The following is a 22,370-nucleotide window of genomic DNA, read 5'->3' on the forward strand; positions in this document are numbered from 1 at the left end:
CGGGAAGCGGCTGACCCTTCCACCCTAACCTCTCTTACTTTTACTGTGCCAAAACCAAAGTATGTTGGTGAAAAAGGGCTCAGCCCACAAAGTAGGTTTACATATCCACTGCCAGAAGTTCATCTGGTGAGGAAACATGAGTAACTGTTCAGTTTACAAAGGTTAACTGGACTCTGCTGAAAGATATTTGATATTTTGATTAAATTATATGTCTGGAACATTTATGTCAACTTCTATATTATAGGGTGCCCCCCTCCCCCAGTGAGTACTACCTGCTGAAAACTTTTTAAATGGACTAAAACTGAAAGTGGACCCTCATCTCTCCACAGTCTGATTTGATTATTAGGCATGTAAGAGGTGCTGCTTTGATGCCAACTCATGTTTCTTATAGGACTTCAGGCAATTTGTTAAGAGATTTCTCTTTCTTCACAGAGCATCCCATTTTATGTATCTTTTATAAGGCATGTACACACACATACTGAGTTAGTGAGCACAGGAATATATGGGAGTACACAGAGAATTATACAAAGCTTTTGGGAAATCAGCCAAAATCACTTTTCTTCCTGTCTTTTATTAATATTTACTATGAGACCAACCAACTCAAAGGCTGTAGAAGAAACTGAAAAGTTTTCATTGATTTTCCGTAGGCAGTGGATCAGGCCCCATATGGTTTAGGTGATATTTTTGAAAAAGTGTGCTATTAATCTGACATATGTTCACCATATCGCAGCGTTAGCCTGTGGGGAAATGGCTGAAGAATATTTGGACAGTAAAAGTTTGGAGCAGTGAGGACATGCAAGTAAGATGAACTAAATGTAAGCTAATTTTTAGAGGTAATTTTAGAGCTAATTCTTTACATGAATACTATATTTGTGATTTGTCTTTAAGATCACCTTCTTCCAGGGATATTGCTATTGTATTTTTAAAATATCTTACCGATAAAATATTTCTTTGTTTTTAATTACCTTGTGTTTGTAACAGGATTTTGCAGAATTAAAAAACAAACAAACCAAAACACCAGAGGCTATCCAGGAAACATCTTTTTCTCACATCCCGGTGAGAAAATTCACTGCATCGCTTTATCACAGGTCTTTAGTGTGTCAGAAAGAGAGGTCTATACAATATCATTGGAATGAAAGATAAGGGGCTCCATAATGCAAAGATGTTCCCATTCTGAAAGAGGACCCCATTCCAAATATCAAGCCTGAAGGATTTAATATCTTGAAACATTTTTCAGGTTGGCTCAATGTCATTGTGATAAAAAGGATGTCACTTAAATCACAGCAACCTGATGTGCAAAGCTGTCCTGCTGGATGAATTGCCAGAACTTTTATTCACAGAAGACTCAGTGCAACTAGCCTAAGAACTAACCCAAACCCTTGCCGTTTCCTGAGCCTGACTTACCTTATGGGTTAATGAAGGATAGTTAAGGACCTGGCTCTCCAGGCTCCGTTCTCTCACTGGCTTTTAACCCCTCCAGCTTGACTCCCATTGCTACACAGGCTCTGCTTGCTTCATCATCGTCACTTGGGGCTCTAATGCAGTTGACCCATTGAAGTGCTGTAAACTTTTCACTTTTTAGGTGACAGTTTTGTGCAAAATGTTGTTGCCTACCCCTAGGGCATAAGATGTAAGGAAAGGATGCAAAAGGAGTATCAAAGAGCTATCAAAGTGTCACTCTGGATACTACAGCATGAGAGCACCTCACCACTTGCTGGGCACAGGTTTACTTCTATAACCATTATCCAATGGACAAACTAAAGCACTTAGTTGGAAGGTGTTTGGGTACCTAGGAAGATCCCATGCGGTGCTCCCTTCCCACAAATCTTTGTGACGTTTATTTTCATCCTGATGATGAGGATAAGATGGTGAGATGTTGGGCTAAGGTATGTGAACAATATGAGAAACTAGAGAGAGAGTTCTTCACTGAGACCTCTGTGAAACAGGTCTAAGCTATCTTCCTACAGCAAAAAATGACAATTTGCCCTGAGAAGAAGCCACTGTAGCAAAGTGGTATAGTATAACACTAGCTCAGGTACTGTTGCCATACACTGCGGTCTGTAGTGCAGGCATGCCCTAACAAACTTTGTGCCAACAGAAAAGGTCCCAGGTTTCTGCTACTCAGCGAGAAACTGCTGCATTAGTAGACGTGTTACAGTACTGCAAACCAAACTTTTTCAAATGTGAATGAGAACCAAAGCCCTAGATTTCTCCCTAGGAAAATGAAGAATTGCCAAGATTATGGTTGTGAGAAGAAAGGCTCAGGTTTGAATCTTCTGCACAGAGACAGATCACACTGCGGGAGGGAAATGGGGCCTAGTGATGGTCATACTTTGGCCAGCATTGAAGTCTGGGGAATAATTCATGAAAAGTTCAAGAAAGCCTCTGGACTCTTCTATAAATCAAATTAGCCCATGAATGAGTGCTGAGTTGTAAGCATTTCAGTTTCTTCTTCAAATTTATCATTTTAATAAGCTTTGAATGGTCACATATCCCAAATTCATTTTGATGTGGTGAATTTTGTTTGTAATAATTTTTAAATTTAATGATTACTGTGTAATATTATGTATGGAACACTTGTAGACTTTGTTAATATGAGAAAGATTTCAAGAGCTCCTGCCTGTGCAGCATGTTCATTGTTACAGTACTTCTAAATGGTTTTTTAAGATCCTGGTAATTCTCATTGGTACAGGGGATATAAATATCTCCCCACCCGTGCCTCAGAGTGCACCGGGAAAGCGGTGCACCCAGGAGAGCAAGAGGGAGAGGAAAGTCTAAATGCAATGTCAGATCTTCCTCTCTCCAGTGAACTGACCCAGCAGTGGGGATGGGAGCACGAGAGGGAGGGAGAAGAGGGTCAGACCACAGCCTGGTCCCAGATGGGCGGCAGGAAAAATCAATCTCCCTAAGGCTCCCTTAAAGGTAGATTCTAGGTCAGAAAGTTTAAGCTTTAAATCGCTCCTATCCCTGGGTATGCAAAGGGTGACAAGTGGCCTCCCCAGCACATTGCCAGCGGGCTGGGAGGAGCTCTTCCTTCTGGCATCCCGGTGCCCTGGCTGCTGTGGCCGTGGCACTGCTGAGTGGCGTCGTGCCCTGCCACAAGGCCAGCACCCGGCTCCCAGCACCCGCGTGCACTGGGCTGCACGTGGTGCCTGGCCCTCGTCCCTCTGCAGGAGCTGCTGCGGGCACCCGCCAGCCTGCAATACCTGGCTGTGTTAGGTATCATCACCCAGAGGCTGAATCCCTATGGCTCCATGGTGACAACGCTGCGCTTTGCGCAGGAGGGTGCTGGCAGTTTGCTCCAGGAGATTTCATCCCACCTTGAGGGCTAGCCTGTTAACCTGGGACCGGGGGGTCGTCCGCCTCCTCTGCCAGGCAAATCTGTGATGCCTTGGAGATACCATTTAAATGGATAAGGATATTTTAGGCAGCTCAGGATGAAAACAGAAGTGATGGAGATCTGTGGGAACGGAGCACTGCGTGGGATCTGCCTGGGTACCTGAACATCTTCCAACTACGTGCTTCAGTCTGCCCGCTGGAAAATGGCTATGGAGGTAAATCTCTACCCAGCAAGTCACGAGGTGCTCTCACGCTGTAGTAACCAGAGGGACGCTTCGACAGCTCTGTGCTTTTGCATCCTTTCCCCTGTGGCCTAGGGGTAGCTCGCCTGGGCAGGCCGGTGCCATCAGAGGCTGGCTGCGTGGGGCGTCGAGGGGCAGGAGCCAGCGCAGCGGTTCTGGGAACACCCTGGCTGTGCTCCGCTCCCTAGCGATGCCTCAGCGTTCAGCAGGCTGCACACTGCAGCTTGGCAGAGCTTTCTAATGTCAGATGAGAGGTTCTCCAATTGCATTCACTGTTTATAATTCCTGTGGCTAAGAATTGCACCTCTGGTTCCTTGTAGTTATTCTGAAGTGGGTGTTTCAAGGCGGTCGTGTTAGACGCTCTTTTTGACTTCTCTGTGGTTGCCATAAATAAAATTGTCTCCATAAGTTACCAGGAAACAGACAGTAAAGAAATGTTAATGCTTTTTTGAGAACTAGTAATGAGATACATATATATATCTGTAGCACAAATAAAAGAAAAATGGGAGTAAGCCAAAATAATAAACAATACAAAATGATACAAGAACTACCACTCGGCTTCAGAACTTAAAGCATGCTGCATTATAAATGATTACTATGTCCCTAAGCATGAAAGCAAATCCCAGCCTCTGTCTCGAGAACTATAAACGCTATCCCCTTTCCGGTCTCAGCCATAAAACCCACAGTGCGGAGCTGCTGCCTACACCCTGGGAGGGGTTCCTGGACTTTCAAAATTGCCTCACTCAGAGGAATTTGGGAGCCTGCTTGAACTTCAGATTAGAGTTCAGAAAGAAAATCCAAGGACGTGGGTAGTATTGAGTTAGATAGGAGTTTCATTGATTGAATAATCTATAGCTGCAGAAACTACAGCTATTTTTCTACCAAGTTTCACTTATCTGACTTTCTTCTCAGGAAAGCTTTTATAGGGTACATCTATCAGTTTGGACACAGAGGCACAATGTTCATTGACATATGTCCATCAAACTGTAATAAAACTACGATACAGGTAGCATTCCTACTGTCTTATTTTTACATTTTTTAAGTTGATCCCATTATTATCTTCACGTACTTTTGTCCTTTTGTACATCTGCAGCATACTGATTTCTGTAGCAGATGACTGCATAGGAAAGAGAAGGTTAGAGTTTTGACAGGAATGTGTGTTTTTTTCAAATTTGATGACCTCATCAGCAGCTCCAGCATCTCACTCCTTCCTCCCGAAACTGTAGGCATTTTAATAACAATTCGTGGGACAGATTAATTGAACTTTGCTATTTTTTTCTTTCTTCCCTTGAGCTCCCTGGAGTGTCTTCACCTGAAGACGTACCTTGGCAGACCACGTAGGACCACATTTGGGTGGCGGCAGATATGGATTCCAGTCCACATCTGTAGAGAAGGAAGGGGCTTATGGGCTCCTGCGTATCGGGGAAGCATACTTATGTCTAGCATATAGGAACCAGACGTTTATTCTCAAGTAATGGTACCCAAGCCACTGGAAATATTTGTATTGCTTTGAGGGGCTCATATCTTTTGTTATGTTTTGCCCTGATTTGTGAAATGGTAGTTTTCAGCAAACAAATGATTTGCTAACCAAAAAATAAAAATAGAGCTCTGAAAGACTATTCTATCACATGTTTTGCCAGCAATTTTTGAAGAAGAAAATTAGAGTCCTGATCGAAGTCCCTTTAATAGATTTTCAGAAGGGAGTGTACTTGTCTTTGTGGGTTCATCATCATCCTTAGCTTTATGTTCAGAAATCTGAATAGGATTTGAATGGGAATGCAGCTGCACAAATCCCACTCCCATCAATGGGATTTCTGTGGCTAAAGCCCAAATGACTCTCACAGAACATCTTGTCTTCTTTAATCAAAGACCTGTGGACTGATTTTCCTAATTTATTGTTTTCACAGTTGTTTCATAAAAGAGGCTGCTGGGATGTTGCATGTAAATACACACATGATAAAGTATTAAACTACCATTTTTCATTCCACCAGTCCATAGCATACCACAGTCCAGCTTTGCGCTTGTTGATAGTACAAAGCCATTGCAAAGCTCATAGAAAAATGTCTGTTAGCATCTAATTAATGATGGCCCCGCTTTCAGTCTCATTGGGGACAGTGGCAAAAATCCCACTGACTTGAACAGGACTAGGATTTGGCCCATTGCAATGATTAATGTGAATCTTCTCATTACCGCCATCAGCAGATTCGGCAACGTACTCTGTGCCCGGAGTATGCTGATTTTACTAGTGCGGCCTGCTTGATGGCCTATTAGAAAGAACATAACAGAGCCATAAAGAGAGGTGATGTGTAAATACAGGAGCAGAGTGGCCACGGATTTCCCCCGACCAAGCTCCCTGTGTCTCTAGCAGCATGATCTGGCCACTGCGGAGGGGAGTTTTGCTCCCACATCTGTGGCCCAGCTAGGGCTGAGGGCCTCCAAGGCCGGCACTGGTGGGGACGGAGCTGCCCGCAGCCCCCAGCGTCCTGCTGCTCCCCAAAATTGTCCCACCACGGTCGTCCTCCTTCAGGTGGGACAGTTTTGCCAGACCTGTTCAGCCCCTCGCCATGGTGCTGGGTCCAGGCGCTGAATCCTGCCCCTCTATTTTTGGCTTCTCTGGCGACGGGAATGCCATATATCCTGTTTCCTCAGGCCTTTCCTGATATTTTGGGAGAAAAGGCACTAGGAAAGGGTTACGTTAGTGAGGCGCTTTATTGGTTAAATAATCTCTAGCTTGTTTGCGTGTATATTTACACTCCAGGAGTTTCTCAGTTTGCTCTTTCTCTCAAAGGAACAATCACAAGTGCTTCTCTCCCAAGGTTAACAATTTCCAGGCCATCACGTCTTTCACCGTATCGCTTCATGCTGCACGTTTCCAATGTGATGGTTGTTAAAGGTTTAAAAAGTTTAAATTGACCTTGACCTGCAAACAAATGATTTACAGTAGATGATATTGTTCTGGAAAAACAAAACTTCTGTCCTGAAGCAGATCTGTATTAAATGATTTATGTCACTTACAGAGGGCCAGGTTCTGATATGTTTACCAACACTGAACATTATTTTAACTCCTCCAGAAGCCCCATTGATTTTGGAGGCGCTCTTCCAAGGGTGAGGCACATCACCATACGAATAGATGTACCAGCATTTGGTCCATTAATATATTGTCATGATTTTGAAGATAAATTCTCTGATCTCTTCTAACCTGGTCTTCAAGTCTGTTTGTAAAGTTGCTGTAAATTATTAAAATATATTTTTAAAATACACAGGTAGTACCTGTTTTCTTTAAAAGAAATCCCTCTTGGCAGTATCCTGAGGTACCTTGGAATATGCTACACATGTTCGTGCTGGAAGAAGAAAGTCATCGTTCTACCTTGGAGATTCTGAACTAGATTCTAGTTCCAGCCCTTCTTGGGGCAGGTTTTAAATCACAGCGAATTAAACAATTAATTGTAAAATGATGAAAGAATATCTTTCTGGTGCCCCTGTGAAGCTTGAACGTTTAGAACAATATGTGTTAAAGAGACAACACTGGCATTTAAGTGTTTCTGGTATCGTTGCTCCCTTTTATCTTTTTTGGCATGTTCTTTAGGAAACAGCAGAGAAAGAAAAATATGAAATTGAACACAGCAAATTTAATTATAAAACAAAGCCACCCACCTTGCTTTCAGGGTCAGGAAGTATAATCGCCTCCTTTTGACGCAAGAATGAGTTTAACAACATATGTTAAATGAACAATTATTTAAAATAAAAGGAAATGACCTTAAAAACAGCTGCAGTATCTCAGGCTATAGCAGACAGCAGTGCAGAAAAACAGCCCATTGTGGAGGCCGGGCACATGTACAAATCAGAGCGCTCCCACACCTCTACCTGCTCGGAGACAAAAACAGAAAGCCATCATTTCACAGAATACTGTAAAATATCTTGCTTTGTATTTGCTCTCACCAGCTTGTTCAGCCTGTGCCTTTTTTTACGTCTGTTTATTTTGGTATTTCTCGATTTTTTTTTTGGCTGAAGACCAAATCCTCTTGCCCAAAGCTACAATTTACTGCAAACTGGCGCTATGACATTGGATTTTTTTTCACTAAATTGTATTTCAATGAATGCTGCAAGCAGAGGAAAGACCAGAGCGAGCACATCAGCGTTAAATGCATGTGTAAGAAGAATAAAAAGAAAACAGCTTTTTGCAACAGAATAAATCCATTTTTATTGAAACCGCCAGGAGTCACATGACCAAGTGTGTAGCCTTTAGGACAGCACAGAACTAGCCTGAAATGGTAAAGAAATTAAGCAGGTCTGCCTCCTCCTCGCCCCAGCTTTCTAGCCTGTCGACGCGTTGCCTGTCCGTATCCCTCACAGCGCATCTGTAGAGCTATTAAATTGGATAATCCCTCTGGCCTTTGATACATTTCTGGACATGATTATTTCATTACTCGCAGTATATCAGTAGGATCATAATAAAAAGGACTTCTGACAACCTGCCAAGAGTTTTGTGGCCTTGTAAACACAAAAGTGCTCTAATAAAATTTTATTAAGTGTTAAAAAGTCATAAAAAGTGAAATAACATAAACTACAAAATTTACTGTCCTCAGCAAATGCTGAAAATATCGTCCATAGTAAAATTAAATTAGCATGTAATAGAGAAGCAGCGTGGAGCGGGTTTAAGGAAGGGGGGAAAAATTGCACTTGAACTAAACTGCGGGTCACGGGGAGGAGGCTCGCGGAGCGCTCCGCGCTGCGCGGGCGGCGGGCGGCGGCGGGGCGGGACCCCCGCAGGTGGCGGGCGGGGCGCGCCGGGCGCTGCGCGGGCGCTGCGCGGAGCGGCGCGGCGCGGGCGGCGGCGGCGGCGGCGGCGGGGGGCTGCGCGGGCGCTGCGCGGCGCGGCCGCCAGGCGGCGCTGTGGGAGCGGGAATGCGGCGGCGGCGCGGCGCTGCGCGGCCCCGCTGCCCCCGCGCCGCGCCCGCCCCCCCCCCCCCGCCTCCGCGTTATGTATTTACTTTTTGGGTGGGTGTGTTTTTTTTTTTTTTGGCCTTTGCTTCCAAATCTGAGGGGGGAAAAAAAAAAGTGGCGCGAAGAGAAGAGCGCGGCCCCGGCCCCGGCGCGGCCGCCCCGTAAGTCGGAGCCTCCCTCGGCGGCGGAGCCCCGCGGGGCCGGGCCGGGAGCTCGGCGCAGGGCGGCGGCGGGGTGCGCAGGGGGCGCTGCCGGCCGCGGAGGGCGGCGGCGGCGGCGTGGGCATCGCGCCGCCCCCCGGTTCCCTTCGCGGGGGCAGCAGGAGGCTTTAGCCGCGCTTCGCCGGGAAGGGAGGGAGGGAGGAAGCGAGTTCGAGCCCCGCGAAGCCGCCCGAAAGTGAGGGCGGGGGGCTAAAACACTGAGGAAACGGGAACTGCCCGCGGAGGTGCGGGTAGACAGCGTTTCAGGTTGGGCTGCAGGCAGGTGAGGCGGACAGCCGGCTCTCGCCGGGCCCGGCCCACGTTCAAGGCCAGGACGAGCGGGACTGGCCGCCCGCGGCCGGCTGGTCTGGAGCCGGGGCTGGGGCGCGCCGCGCCCGGGTGCCCGGGCCAGCCCCCGCGGGCAACAACCGCCTCAAAGGTTATTCAGTCTGAGCAGGAACAAAAAGCTTTGTTCTCACCGAGGTGGGGGAGGAGGCCCCTGAAGTTAATTTCGGTGGGAACGCTAGCAGTTCTGTAAGGGGACCGCTATTTTAGTGATTTTTGGATCCATGCACTGTGTGCCAGGGCAGGGTTAAAGAGCAAAACTCGAAGCAATATTGGGCTTTATTGTGAGTCAGGTGAATGAATGGGGAAGTTGGAGGTATGGTGTTAAATAGCGCTTGCTTTAGCTTGAATGTCTTAAATTAAGGCTGGTTTCTAAAAATAGCTATTTCTGTTTGTACATAAAGTTAGCTAGACCTGCGCACGTATGCAGACCGTACAGCCACAACATGTGCGTTTTTCCCAGTGATTCAAAACTTGTAATATTTTATGTGCCCTGATGTTCATCACCTCTTATTAGAAGAATGAAGATATTTTTGTGTAATCCATATCAGTCTTTACTGACAAATTGCAGAAATAAAATACTTTTGAATGAGTAGCAAAAAATCTTTGCTTTTCTTCCATCCCATATTTTCATGTAAAACTTCAATAGTTTGACATTAATCAATGCAATTAGTAGGGCTCACAGAGTACTGGTGAGAATATTTGGGGGCAAAAGACATTGCGCTTTGTCAGGTGCAGAAAATTTCCACATCACGCTCTGCTGCATTTTTAAAAAAAAAAAAAATCTGAGCTCCAAACCATCTATGAAAATGCACAAGTTTTCAATAAGAGCTAAATAATGATTTTCTGTGGCCTCTAATGAAATTTTTAGTCTTCTGTCACTAGATATAATGTAAAGACTGCAAAAATGCAAGCAGTAAGTGTAGCAGCAGTGTGATCAAAGCTTTGAACTTACATGAATTAAAAAGTCACCGAAGCATTACCGAATTCCCCATACATGTGGGTAAGGTATGTGAACGCCTACATAACTTTGAAGAGTTTTCAAGTGAAAAGAAGAGGAATGGGACTTAGTTTCCATTCCTGAAAGACTCTTCAGGATCAGCTGTGATATTTTGGGGATCTGGGGAACGCTCCTAAGAAATCCCTGTTTATAGCGTGATGTGCAGAGCCTCACCACCTTTATTTTCAAATACGGGCCTTAGAAGCCTCTCTGTGTCGTTAGGCAATCAGCTGTTTGCTGTTTTGTGCTGCCGAAGGGGTGCGTGCGCGATCCTGCTTGTGCCAGGGCGAAGGGGCGCGAGGCAGGTCACCTGCTCCTGCGTTTGCAGGAGCGAGAGAAACGCTTTTGCTAAATCTAGTCTTCTAATCTACGGCGGGCCGTTCTGAGTACCTGGCCGTACTTGGACGGCGGATTTTTTCAGATCAGCTTCAAGTGATGCAGCGTTTCAAAATCAGACAGATAGGCAGCTGTGTGTTATATTTGAAGGGACATAATAAAGGCCCAGGAGGCAAACGTCTGCTCCCGCACTGGGGCGTGCGGGGAGCACGTACTGCTCGCAGCCGGCTTCAGCCCCGCGTCGGGCTGCACCGCAAGCGGTCGGGGGTGCTGCCCGGGGAAGCTGGAGTTCGCCGGTCGGAAGGGCCTCCCGGCGCGAGGGGGAAAAGCCGAGTTAGAGGCGACGACGGTGCTGCTGCTACCGCAGGCAGGAGGGGAGGGGGCTGGACGGGGTGCACGTGTCCCCTCTTCGGCAGGGTTTCGCTAAGCGCTTGCAGGATTTAAAGGCGCGCGGTGTCCAACAGCAGCCTGTCTTGCAATACATTAACCAGATCTTTCTGAGCTGATTAATAGCTTCAGGCTTTTGTTGTTGTTGGATTTTTTTTTGTTACTGTAATGCAGCTGGACCTTATGCGATAGAAACAGATACTGGATGAAACCCTGGCGGTCCTGAAGTCAATCCCTAACCTCACGGGCTTCACTGGAGTCATGTTTTCATTGACTGCGTCATAATATTTTGTATCAGTCATATGGGAGAGATTTAAAATTGGCTTTAGAAGAAACAAGACGTTAGCTCCTCCACAAATGATTTGCATGTGCTGTTACCTGTTTTTTTCTCCAGGTAATGTAAATGGCAACACCAAGTGTAAACTGACAAATAGAAGAAGCTGTATAACATTTTGGTTTTCCATAACTGCAACATAATTCGACCAAAATATTAACATAAATCAAGTAAGTTGAATTATATACTGTATGTAAGACCACCAGGTCTGATCTGGACCATGCAAAAGAGCATGGGAAGACATTCAAAGGCAAAATTAGCTATTGGAATTGTGTTTCCCCTTGATATTTTAAACAGATGCATCATAATGGACTTCTTAAAAATCTGATTTAAACTATAACACCAGGAAGTATGATTTTGTTAGAAATGGGGGGGGGGGGGTGAGAGGGAAGAAATTGCTGAACTCCCAGCCACTCCCACAGTCGTCTTTCCATAGACAGTGTTTTCTGATCCATTAGCCTCCCAGACAAGGGTGGCACCTATCCAGTGTAAATATTACATTTTCAACATTTGGATGGCGTTTTGGGCAATATTTCTCATCCCTTAAGAATGTATTCTGTATAAATACAATTTTATCTGCAGTTCAGAGTTGGACTCAGATAGGATGTGCATTTATAATACAAAAGGTATTTAAAGAGCTCTGTGTAGGGACTCACTCGAGAATGAACCGTCTTCCTTCCAGTATTTGTAATTTACAGTGAAAATTACTTAAATGAAACAGCATCAGACACACTTAATTCTGGAATAGGGAGGATCGAGGCATGACTCTGGAGAAGTAACTTCACGTGCAGACAAGATCTGTTGCTACTGTTCAGCAGCGTAACGTGCGCTGTGCATGTCTTACAGTGGAAAGCCACACTCGCGTCTTTGGGCTTTAAACCCTCACGGGACTGAACGTTTTGCTGCTTGTATTCTAGTCCTGTCCCACTGCCGGACGGGGACGGTGCTCTGCGCTGGAGACAGTTATCAAAATGAGTTGATCTACATCCGCAGCAAGTAGTGGATATTCTTAGAGAGAGAGCGCGTGTCTGAAGGTCCCGTCTCTGTTTTAAGCCCTTCTCTTTCCCCTCGAGAGAAAAACGGGCAGTATTTGAACCGAGCCCGAATAAATTGCTTGCATTCGTAGTTCTTGAACTAAAAGCAGCTTAGCTCACTTATGTCGTCCTGCCCAGGGAGGAGGCACTGCACCCAGGCGCAGCGCTTACATTGCACGCTTCAGGCTGGTGTGGATTTAAATGGCTGAACTATATTCCCAGAAAGTGTGTTTACAATGAAAAAACTGACCTGTCTATGACTACAGAAGCATTGCTTAGCGCTGCTTCAGTATATACCAGATACAGCCCATTAAACTGGAACAAATATGATCCTGAAAACACTAGCTTTACGTTTTCCTGGTTGTAGGTAATTTTCCGAACTGCTAATGCGCTGTTTTGAAAGACTGCCCTTATTTCCTGGCTTTGACGCGCGGGGTAGGGCTTTTGCCGCCTGCGCAGCTTCGCAGCCTTCCCGGAGGTTTGCGGCCCGCGGTCCTCTGTGTCCTGAGTCCGGGGTCCACCCACGCTGCTATGCTGAGAGACGCCTGGGCAAAGCGTCAGCGGCTGCTGCGTGACGCCCGCGGGCAGGTCGCTGCCGGCCGGGAAGCCCTGGCAGCGCTGTGAAGCCGAGCTCGGGGAGCCCGGCGCTCGCCGGGCTGCAACGCCAGAGAGAAGCAGCAGCGGCGGATCGTCACACTGAAAAGCCGTGTAAGAAAAACCGCGGCTTTCAAGCCGGTAGAAGGTGTTTTTGCTGCGGAAGGGGCGACACATGCGTGCGACGGGCGAACTGCGGGGTGTAACTGCTGCCGCGTCAGGCCCCGGCGCAGGCGCTGGGACCGTGCCGGTTCGTCCTGGCAGAGGATTTGGCCTTAACGTTTCCAGCCTTTGTTGTTGCAAAAATAGCTTTGCAAATATGAAGGCGGAGTAAACTAATGAGCTTGCAGGAAGCTGAAACGATGGTGCTGAGAAGTGTGATCGGTGCCCATCAAACGCGATACCTCCGAGGCCGCGTAGCCCTGCGTTCAGTACAAGGCGATACGAGCTATTAAATGGCAAGCCGTGGCAGTACACGTAACTGGCTAAACTGCTTACCCTGGTCGTCATGCTGCGGGCGACGCGCGGAGGACGCAGGCACCGTCCTCGCGCCCGCGGGGAGGCGACGTGCCCAGGTCGCGTGCCCCCTGCCGCTCTGCTCCGCTGTGGCGCTGCGTGCGCTTCGCTGCCTCAGGAGACGCGTGGCGTGCCCTGGAGGGAGCTGAGGCGAGGTGCAAGCGGGGGGACTCTGTGGGCACCTCGTGCTTTTTGCCTTTCGCTGAAGGATCCGGTTTACGCCCACCTCAGGGCAAAGCAACGGGAGACGATGCGGGGCAGTAGGGGAAGAGGAAGGTTGATACTTCGAGCAGGGTTAAGGGCTGGATGACTAGCAAAAGGGTCAGGCTGCCTGAAGCATAGGGCGAGCGAGGTCCTGCAGGACGGATCCCGGCTCTGGCCTTACCCTGTTGCGGGTAAGGGTGTGACTGGGCCGCGGGCAGGTGCCCGACCCTCAGAAACGCAGAGGTGCTTCGAACAGGAGCGTTCGTCCAAACTTTTTCTCCCGGCAGCTAGAATATTTTTGCCAGTAGAGACTATTATCTGGGAACCTGACCAATGTAATTTTTACTTTTGCCTTAAAATTTGTCTTTGCTAAATAAGTAGAAAGTCCATCCCAAATGGTCGTGGGGGGAGGGGTTTTCTTACACAAACCATACAGCCAGTTACGTCCGGGTACTGGGCAACCTAAGGCAGAGCCAAGTCCAACGTACGAGGTCTTCGGGGTCATTCTGGTCAGCGAAGTTTCCTCCTCTAGTAGGACTGTTCCCATGGACAGGCATGTCCCTGCGGGTATATAGTTACACCCAAACTGTACTGTGTGAGTAAAGCGTCATCCGTTCCCTGCTTGCTGTGGTTCAGAGCGTGCAGCATGCGAAAGCCAGAGCCATCGGGGGAGGAAGAACAGCTGAAATATCTCTAATGACGTCCAGTGCTACAAAGCGCTTTGAAGTTGTGTAGCTGCTGTTTCTTTTCTATGATTTCCAAATGCAGAAGGAAAAAAGAAAAAAAAAAGAAGAAGAAATATCAATGTTAAAAACATCAGTCAGTCTGTTTAACTGGACAGTAGCTGTCTGTGTCGTTTCTTCTCTTCTTATGATAATACGAAGTGAAGAGGGAAAGCAGAGAATGCAACTTATAAAACTTGCATTGTTTACTTGCAAGACCAAAAAAGCTGCACCACATTTACCAAAGGCCAGTGGGTTTAGGTGTTTCAAAAAGTGTATTTTTACCTAGTTACACAGGACGGTTGCTGGCAACCCTGTGTTGTGGGACGCTGAAGGTCTCTGAAGTACCATCCCCGTTTTGTACATCAGGGACATCCCCGCTTTGGCATCCAACCAAAGTTTGCTAACGTTCAGCTAGTCCCACTACCTGCCAAAGGCCAGATTGGAGCAGGCCCCTCGACTGAGCGCCGCGGGCAAGGTGCCCTGCAGCGGGAGCAGCCGCAGCCGAGAGCGGACCGCGGTCCGGCGCTGGTGTGCTGGCCGCGGCGGGCCGGCGGCGCCGGTCCCCCTCCCCGGGCTGGGGGACGTCGCGGCACGCGCCCCGGCACACCTCGCAGCTGCGCCAGCAGGATTTGCTGTAGCGCTGAAAATACGTGGAGGCTTCGTTTTGTTACGGTCCCACCTTTCCAGTTTCTGAGTGCTAGTTTGTAACACGCCCTATCAGCTAATAAATTGCAAATCAAAGGCATGTTTGCCAGCAGATTTAACAGCATAGCGGGTGTGAAAGAACTACAGGTCTGGGCTGCTGTTGTGCCCAGTCGCGCACAAGAAGAGAAGGAAAATTGCCGACACTCATGTGCCCACATAAAAAAATTGAAGTACAGAGCTGCACGTGAGTATTTCGTAATAAAACCCTGTCCTGATAACAGTTTTTGTTTTGATGTTGTACTTTTACGTGACTTTACGCTACCCAAACCTTTTTCATTTATTGTTAGAGGCATGTTCCCTTCTGTGACGAGGCCTAGCAAAGTCAGTGCCTTCTAAAATACAGTTGGCTGAAAAAGGGAAACGCTGATACCCCTTTCAGTGTAGCCGGGGGACGGCCACCCCCAGCAGGCTGACGCAAACACACCGGTGAAGTTAACCGCTGCACAGTTGGAGCAGTGAAGGAATTGCCGTAGCTTTCATACGTGACTACGGGGCAGCGTTTAGATAAATTGCCTGATGCAGGTCAGCAAAGTGGGGCCAATTCATTTCTGTCTGTCTGCAAAGGCCCTCAGAAAAGCGTAATTCCTCATCAAGCGCGCACCGAAGGGGCGGCTCAGCGTGAGACACCGGGGTGCAGAAGGGGTCCAGGAGGGGAACGCGCTGCTGGCGCAGGGAGCCCTCGGGTGTCCCTGGCTGCCAAAGGAAAATCACGTAAACTTTACCGTAAGCGATGTAATTGTTAGTCTGCTTGAAATTTTGTCGGCTAAAAAGAAGCGAAAAAAACCCTGAAGGGCAAACAGAGGCCCGTTTTCTGTGGCGTTTAGCGTGCGGTACAGAGCTGCAGGGTGCTTTCCCACGTTTTTGCCCCACGTGGGCAGCCTGCGTGCAGCCTGGGTGCTTGGTGCTCCCCACTGCGGGCTGCGGCCGCCGGCGCGGAGCCTGCCCACCCCTCGCCTCCTCCCTGAGCCGCTTGCTCCCAGCGGTGACGGCGGTCGCCCCTAACGCAGAAAAGCTTTCTCAGCATGAGATGTGGGCACAGGCGATTTCGGTGCAAAGCTACACAAAAATGCCCGCACTGTGTTCTCAGTAATGTACATGGAAATATTCAGCACACCGAGAGGCGTGCGGGGGGCACACGGGTGCGAGGATTGCTGTAGTGCCAGGATCTAATCCCCCCCCCAAAAGTAGACACTAATACTTCTGACATGCCTTTTGGCCCTAGGATTTCAGGAGCGCTTTGCAACATCGGTTGTCTCTGCGTACGAGCCAGGGGACGCACAGCGATAACCTGACCCGTAGTGCGACCTTGCCTCTACGTAGCAATCAACAGGGAAACTCCAAGGCTCTTCCCTTTAAGTCCTCTGCATTGACATGTGATCACTTCCAAAAGTGCTCATGTTCTCCCCAGCCTGCTGATTAAATATTAAAAGCTTTTATTTGCTGTATGTTAATAAAAAATATGGGGAAGCTGGAACAAATGAATGAATCTGGGAGCTAATGAAATGAGAAAAACGCAGGTTATTTATTGATTGGCAGAGCAACACACTAGGAAGCACTAAGCCTCTATGGAGTCCGCAAGTACAAAACACAATTATACTTGTTTCATTGCAGCTTTATACTTGCTGTGAACTCCGGCGGCACAAAACGCTATTTCTGCTGCTGGGAAATGAATTTCAGATTTTTCCACTTCATGGTTCAGCCCTGCCAGCCAAGTAGGTCAGCCCGCCGCAAGCTGGGGAGTATTTGGGCCAGACGGGCGGCTGCGGGAGCGAGGCTGCCGAGGAGCGACCCGCGGGGCGGGTGAAGGTGCAGACCAGGTGCCCGTGGGGTCGACGAGCGCGACGTCCCGCGGTCCTTGCGTTGCCCCTTCGTGCCGCGTAGCGGTGTCCTGGCGTCGGACGCGCGCGGTGGCTCTCTGTCGGGCCAGGAGGGCTCTGCCTCCACGTGGAGGACAGTAGTGCTGGGCTGCTCCTTAAAGGCAGAGATTTTAGCTTTGATTTTCATTGCCTTTTCTTCTGCTGAGTATCTGCCTTAAGCCATTTGCAAACAAGCTTCCATGGTGGCTTATATTTAGCTCGTTATCAAATGAAGGCTTGTGGAGAAACTCCTTGCTCCTGTGCTTCAATGCACGCTGCAGTCAGTTTGGGAGCGGGCAGATATGAAGTGTGCTGCTCGTACTTGCAATCTCCTAATCCCTTTTACTCCGTTGTGGCTCTTATTTTTTCCTGTTTCCACTCTACTCTCTCCTTTTTTCAACTTCATCTTCATCCAAACGCCCCTCGAAGCCTGCCTTTACCCCTTTGCCCTATCCAGCAACCCCCACACTTTCTCTGCTGCCTGCTCTCGATGGCTACATCCGACTCCCGTTCTCCAGAACAGAAGTATGCTATTTTTCCTCTTAACTTTCTCCATAACATCCTGTCTGCCTCCTCAGTCCACTCAACTCTCATATCTGTTTTTCAGGCTCAAAACTTTAGCGCCATTCTTAAGTATTTGCTTTCTTTTGCCAGCATCTATTCCACTGCTCGGCATTGTAGATACCCTTTCCCTAGTACATCTGTTTTTCATCTCTTTCTGTACATCTCCTTCTCTCTGGCCAAGCTATAGAGCAGCCTTTCCTTTACACGGCTCTGTGCATATTTGCTTAAATGCGATTAATCTCAAATAGTCTTTTAAAGGTGAGGCATGTAGTCCAGGCTGGGACCCCCAAAGATCATTTTACTGTCTTAATCTTAGGATAGGGTGAGTCACCTCCATGGAGGCACCTCCCTTTCTCTCCCTCCTGCTCTCTGGACGGTAGAGGCCACAAGCGCACCTAACAGATGACACCAGCCAGACATTTCTCACTTCTCTGGGCCTATCTGAGAAGGCACCTCATCCAGAAGTCATCTATTTCCCCTCACGTGGGCAGATAAATATTTTTAGTCTTTAAGTGCAGAAGACAGGAGTTTATTATTCTATCTGAACATGCCTCGGTTTCCCCACTGACGTTCTTTGTGCTGACTATACAAACCTAAATGTAAAGTGTCTGTTAGGGAGAGCTCTGGTCCCCAGTGGGTGAGCTGGTAACTGGGGAATCTTGTCCGAGACCAACCTGTGTTCCCAAGATCACAGAATACAGCCTCAATTTGGGGCAGTGGGTGCTGCACACATTTAAGCTTTGAGAGAGGTGATGAAGTTACATGTCAAACCCAAGCCAATGCAGCAGCTGTGGTTTTGACCCACACTCTGGATTAACAGGCAAAACCATTACTGGAAGGAGCTGTCCTGAGCGATTTTTATCAGCTGCTCCTCACTGGAGAAGTATCCTGCAGATGCCCGCTGCCACTAGCTCCTTATGCCAGTGCAGACAGCAACGTAGGGGAATGCAGGACCACTAGCTTTCATGCAGCGTGAGCTAAAGGCTAGTGCAGCTTTCATTTGCTTATGCAGGGTCACCTACGGCAGTTTGCTCAGGGCCGCATCCCGTCGGGCTTTGAATATCTCCAAGGATGGAGGCTCCACGACCTCTCTGGGACTCTCTCTGTTCTAGGGTTTGGCCACCCTCACAGTAAAAAAGCTTTTTCTTGTGTTTAAATGGAATTTCCTGTATTTTAGTTTGTGCTCACTATAGAAGAAAATGAGCAAAAAAAGAACAAATGCAAGGTTTCTGGAAGGAGACTACAGAAATGTAATTACTGTTTCTATTTCAGTTCTGCCCATCACAGGCTACAAACCTTTTCATAGATAAGAGGTTTATAACCCCCCTTTTCCCAGCATGAAGACATTAGCTTGCTGGAAACAGCATGACCAATATCCCTGGCTGTCTGACTGAATGAACTGAAAGTCCAACATACTGAGCCCTTAGTTCATAACTCAGACGTATTGTCTTAAATCTCCTGCTACCTCCCCTTTCTTTTTTCCTACTTTTTTTAAAGTTGTTCAGGGCAAAGCTTTTCCTTTCTATACCAGCCTGCTAATCAGCTGGAGTTGGACAAATAGTAATTAACTCAAAAATAGTAAGCTGTCGGGGTTTACTAACGCAGCATCAGCCAGTTCTGCCAGCACTTCACTGTAGATTAATATAGCATTGGTTTGTCCACAAACACCAAATTCACCCACAAGCTTCAGAAGAAAAATTATTTGGTAAGGATCTATGTTCTTGCCTTGACATCTGATATGCAGCACTGATTATATCACTGTGCCCCGTATATCTTCTTGCTGGACTGTGACACAGTGGGTGAGGCACAACTGCTGCAAAATGTGGATCCTTCCAAGACATTTTATGCTTGTCAGGTTGGCAACAGATTTGTGCTGGTGATGAGACTTGTCTGACTCGCTAAGCATTGCAGGCCTGTTTCTGTTTACCTTGCCAGCCCATTTGCGGCCAGCTGTTCTCCAGCAGGAGACTATGTTAAAGCAAACACACACATGGAAATTGTCCGTAATAATTAAGATCCCAAGGCAGCGAGTCCCTTAAACATGTGCTTAACTTTGTTTAATCAGGTGAATAGTCTGAAGCTTCTCCTAAAAGTCTTCTACAGTTATCTAACCTATTAAAGTCTCCTCAAGCTGATAAAAAAATAATTATTTTGGTCTTCCAAGCGTATGTCATCCAATAATGCCCAGTGCTTTAGACTGGGTGTTTATCTGCAGCTGTCCCAGAATTTCTTTCATTTTTATGACTCTCTTCTCCTGTTGATTCTTTGATAGCACTGCTGCCTGCCAAATTCTCAATTTGTTGATAATCCATCTTCTCACTCTTTATATCTTTTATTATTTAAGAATAGAAGAGAGCTCTTAATTCATAGTGATAAAATTAATTATATGTCCTGTCCCTGGACCCAAAGATTCTAGGGCTTGAGTGGTTTATGGGGTCATTGTCTTTGTTTGAACATTATCATCTTGGTCATCACCATCAGTATTTAGAAGATGGGCTTCACTATATTTTGTTGGTATGCATTACAAGATTAAGAGCTGTCGATACACAGAAAAAGGGAGTGGATATCTGGAGCAAATAATTAATACTGGAGGAAACTTAGCCATTAGGCAGATTATAAATCCTGATGTAGTCAAAGGTCTTAATCAAAAAATACATGACTTATAAAGTAGATCTAGACAGTCGTGGACTCAAACATTTTTCTGACAGAAGCCTTGACAGACCTTTTTTGCTTCCGTTTCTGACGGATGTCCTCTTCGGGTCGGCCACATGAAGTGCGTTGGACAAACACAGTTGTCATTTTGGAAGAGACAGGATTGAGAAGGAAGCGGACAAGGCTTTAAGGACGTGGCCTATAACCATCAGTTCTCCCAGGAGGTAAGTGTGTCTGTCACCTGTCACAGGCACCAGAGCAGAGTTTGGATCCCCTGGATGAATCCTGCCTACTTAGAGGATGAGCAGATTTGCTCTACACTTGCTAGAGCTTTCAGATAGCACGGTCCTGAGCTCTGGATAGTTTGCTTTTATCCACAAGTTAAAACCATCAGTAATTTTAGAGGGAGATATTCATCTAAGAGGAAGAGGTGAAAGACTTTGGCCAATGTTTGCTGGAAACTTTTCTGGCCATTACCACTCGGTCTGGAAGTTCAGCACAAACGCAAGTTAAGGAAGGAGACAGGATTCTCGTGTTTCTCATGCTGATTGTAGACAAGTTTCTTCATCATGCCTCATTTTTATTTTGATTGGTGCAGAATATATACATTGAAAATAATGCTCCTCAGGATCTAAGTCCTGAGAGCTGACTCCTTACAAAGCTTGCCTCAGACCTCTCTGCATGAGCAAGAGCTCCCTGCCTGGTTGTTGGCTCCCGTGCAAATAGGGAAGAGCTGAGCTCCTCCTTCCCTCCCCCCCCCCCCCAAACTCCCCAAACCTTGGTACATGATCTGAGAAAACAGCAGAGGGGAGAGCTCAGTACCACACTCAGTGTGCCTCTGTGGAAAAATAATCTGTGTCACCAAAAAATAAAAAAAAAGACTTGCTCAACGGTTACTGCCAAATGCCATTAACCTGCTATCAACAAAAATCTACACCACGGCATGACAAAAAAATCAATAATTCTGTGTATCATGAAGCATAGTGGAGCCATCTGCTCGCAGCATGTGGCCTGCATCTCCGGCTGCAAGAGGGCCTGCAAGGCCTGTTGCACGTTTCTGGATGTCACGTCTCCTTGCTGCAGATGTTGCTATCCTCATAGCAGTGTGGTGCTCTGCATCTTACGTACCACAGCGTTTGCAGATTCTTAATCTGTTTAATGGGTGTTTTTAATCATGCTTTATGTCAGTTGCAACCTCCTCTCATGACTGGATGGCATAAGATACATTAATGTTGGTAGCTCACTGGTGCAGCAACTTTCAGAGGAACTGGGCCTTCTGAAACGTTGTTATCAGAAAAAAGAAAATATTGCTCCAAATGCTTCCCCTGAGTGTCTCTAACCAGTGTGTTTCTCAGGAGACTCTGTTTGTGCCATCAGTACCAAACACAAACCCTTTCAAACACAAAGTCTGTGCTGGCTGAGTGGAGACACTGGTGCCTTTGTGGAGGAGCAATGGCTCTCGGTCCTATCTTTCCTCGTCTTAAGACATTTTCACCAGTCCTATCTCCTGTAGCCAATCCACACAATGGAGTAGACGCTTTGGTCTTTAACAGTCACCACATCACCTTTAAAAATGCACACTGTTGTCTACAAACCAGGGCATGTTTTCCTTTGAATGTCAGTAAAAAGCACACAAGTAAAGACTGATGAGAAAGATTAAAAACTTTGGAGTTTTACTAACCTTCGCGTTGAGTGTCTGAGTGTCTGTGTGATCACACATGAAGCCAAGCCCGCTTGCCCCTGCTGGCTCTGCCCCTGCCCTCCGTCACTCTGGGGCTGATCGAAGGCTTCCAGCTTTTAGCAAGAGACTAGGTTTCTGGAGCAGGCTGTTAATAAAGAAACATGAATAAAGCCATTGTACTGGCAATAAGATTCAAACAAAATCATGAGGATAAACACCTTCGAGCTTTCTGGCACTCAGATCCAAGCTTTGGGCTGTATCGCAGGCCTGCCAGGGCTGGTCCAGAACAACAAAACTCTCTCATTTGTATTTAAATGTTCGCTTCATATTAAAAGGAACCAGCCCAATCCAGCATGTAGTTTTTCCAGTTACTGTATTTTATCATGTTGATGATAAATATTTAATTCTATCCTGAGGGGAACCAAGTCAGTGAGGAGGTCTTAAGTGGTGCCCCATCTCCCAGGAAACCGAGTGAGGCCCGTAGTCACCATTTTGAAGAACTTTTGGACAACTTTGTGAAGTGGGCTCCCCCTTTTCAGCCGTGACTTGTTGGATGTCTGGAGGACGCAGCCCTGTAGGTGCAGGGAAGGAAGGGGGCTGCAGGGGGAAGGGATTTTCTTCTCACTCTGGACAGGGTCCTGCCGCAGCGCCCACAACCACCTGTCTCCACAGCGGCAATAGCAGCTGGCGTTGTGATGAAAATGTAATGGAG

This window comes from Struthio camelus, chromosome 6 (genome assembly GCF_040807025.1).
Source record: "Struthio camelus isolate bStrCam1 chromosome 6, bStrCam1.hap1, whole genome shotgun sequence".
In the NCBI taxonomy this organism is placed as follows: domain Eukaryota; kingdom Metazoa; phylum Chordata; class Aves; order Struthioniformes; family Struthionidae; genus Struthio; species Struthio camelus.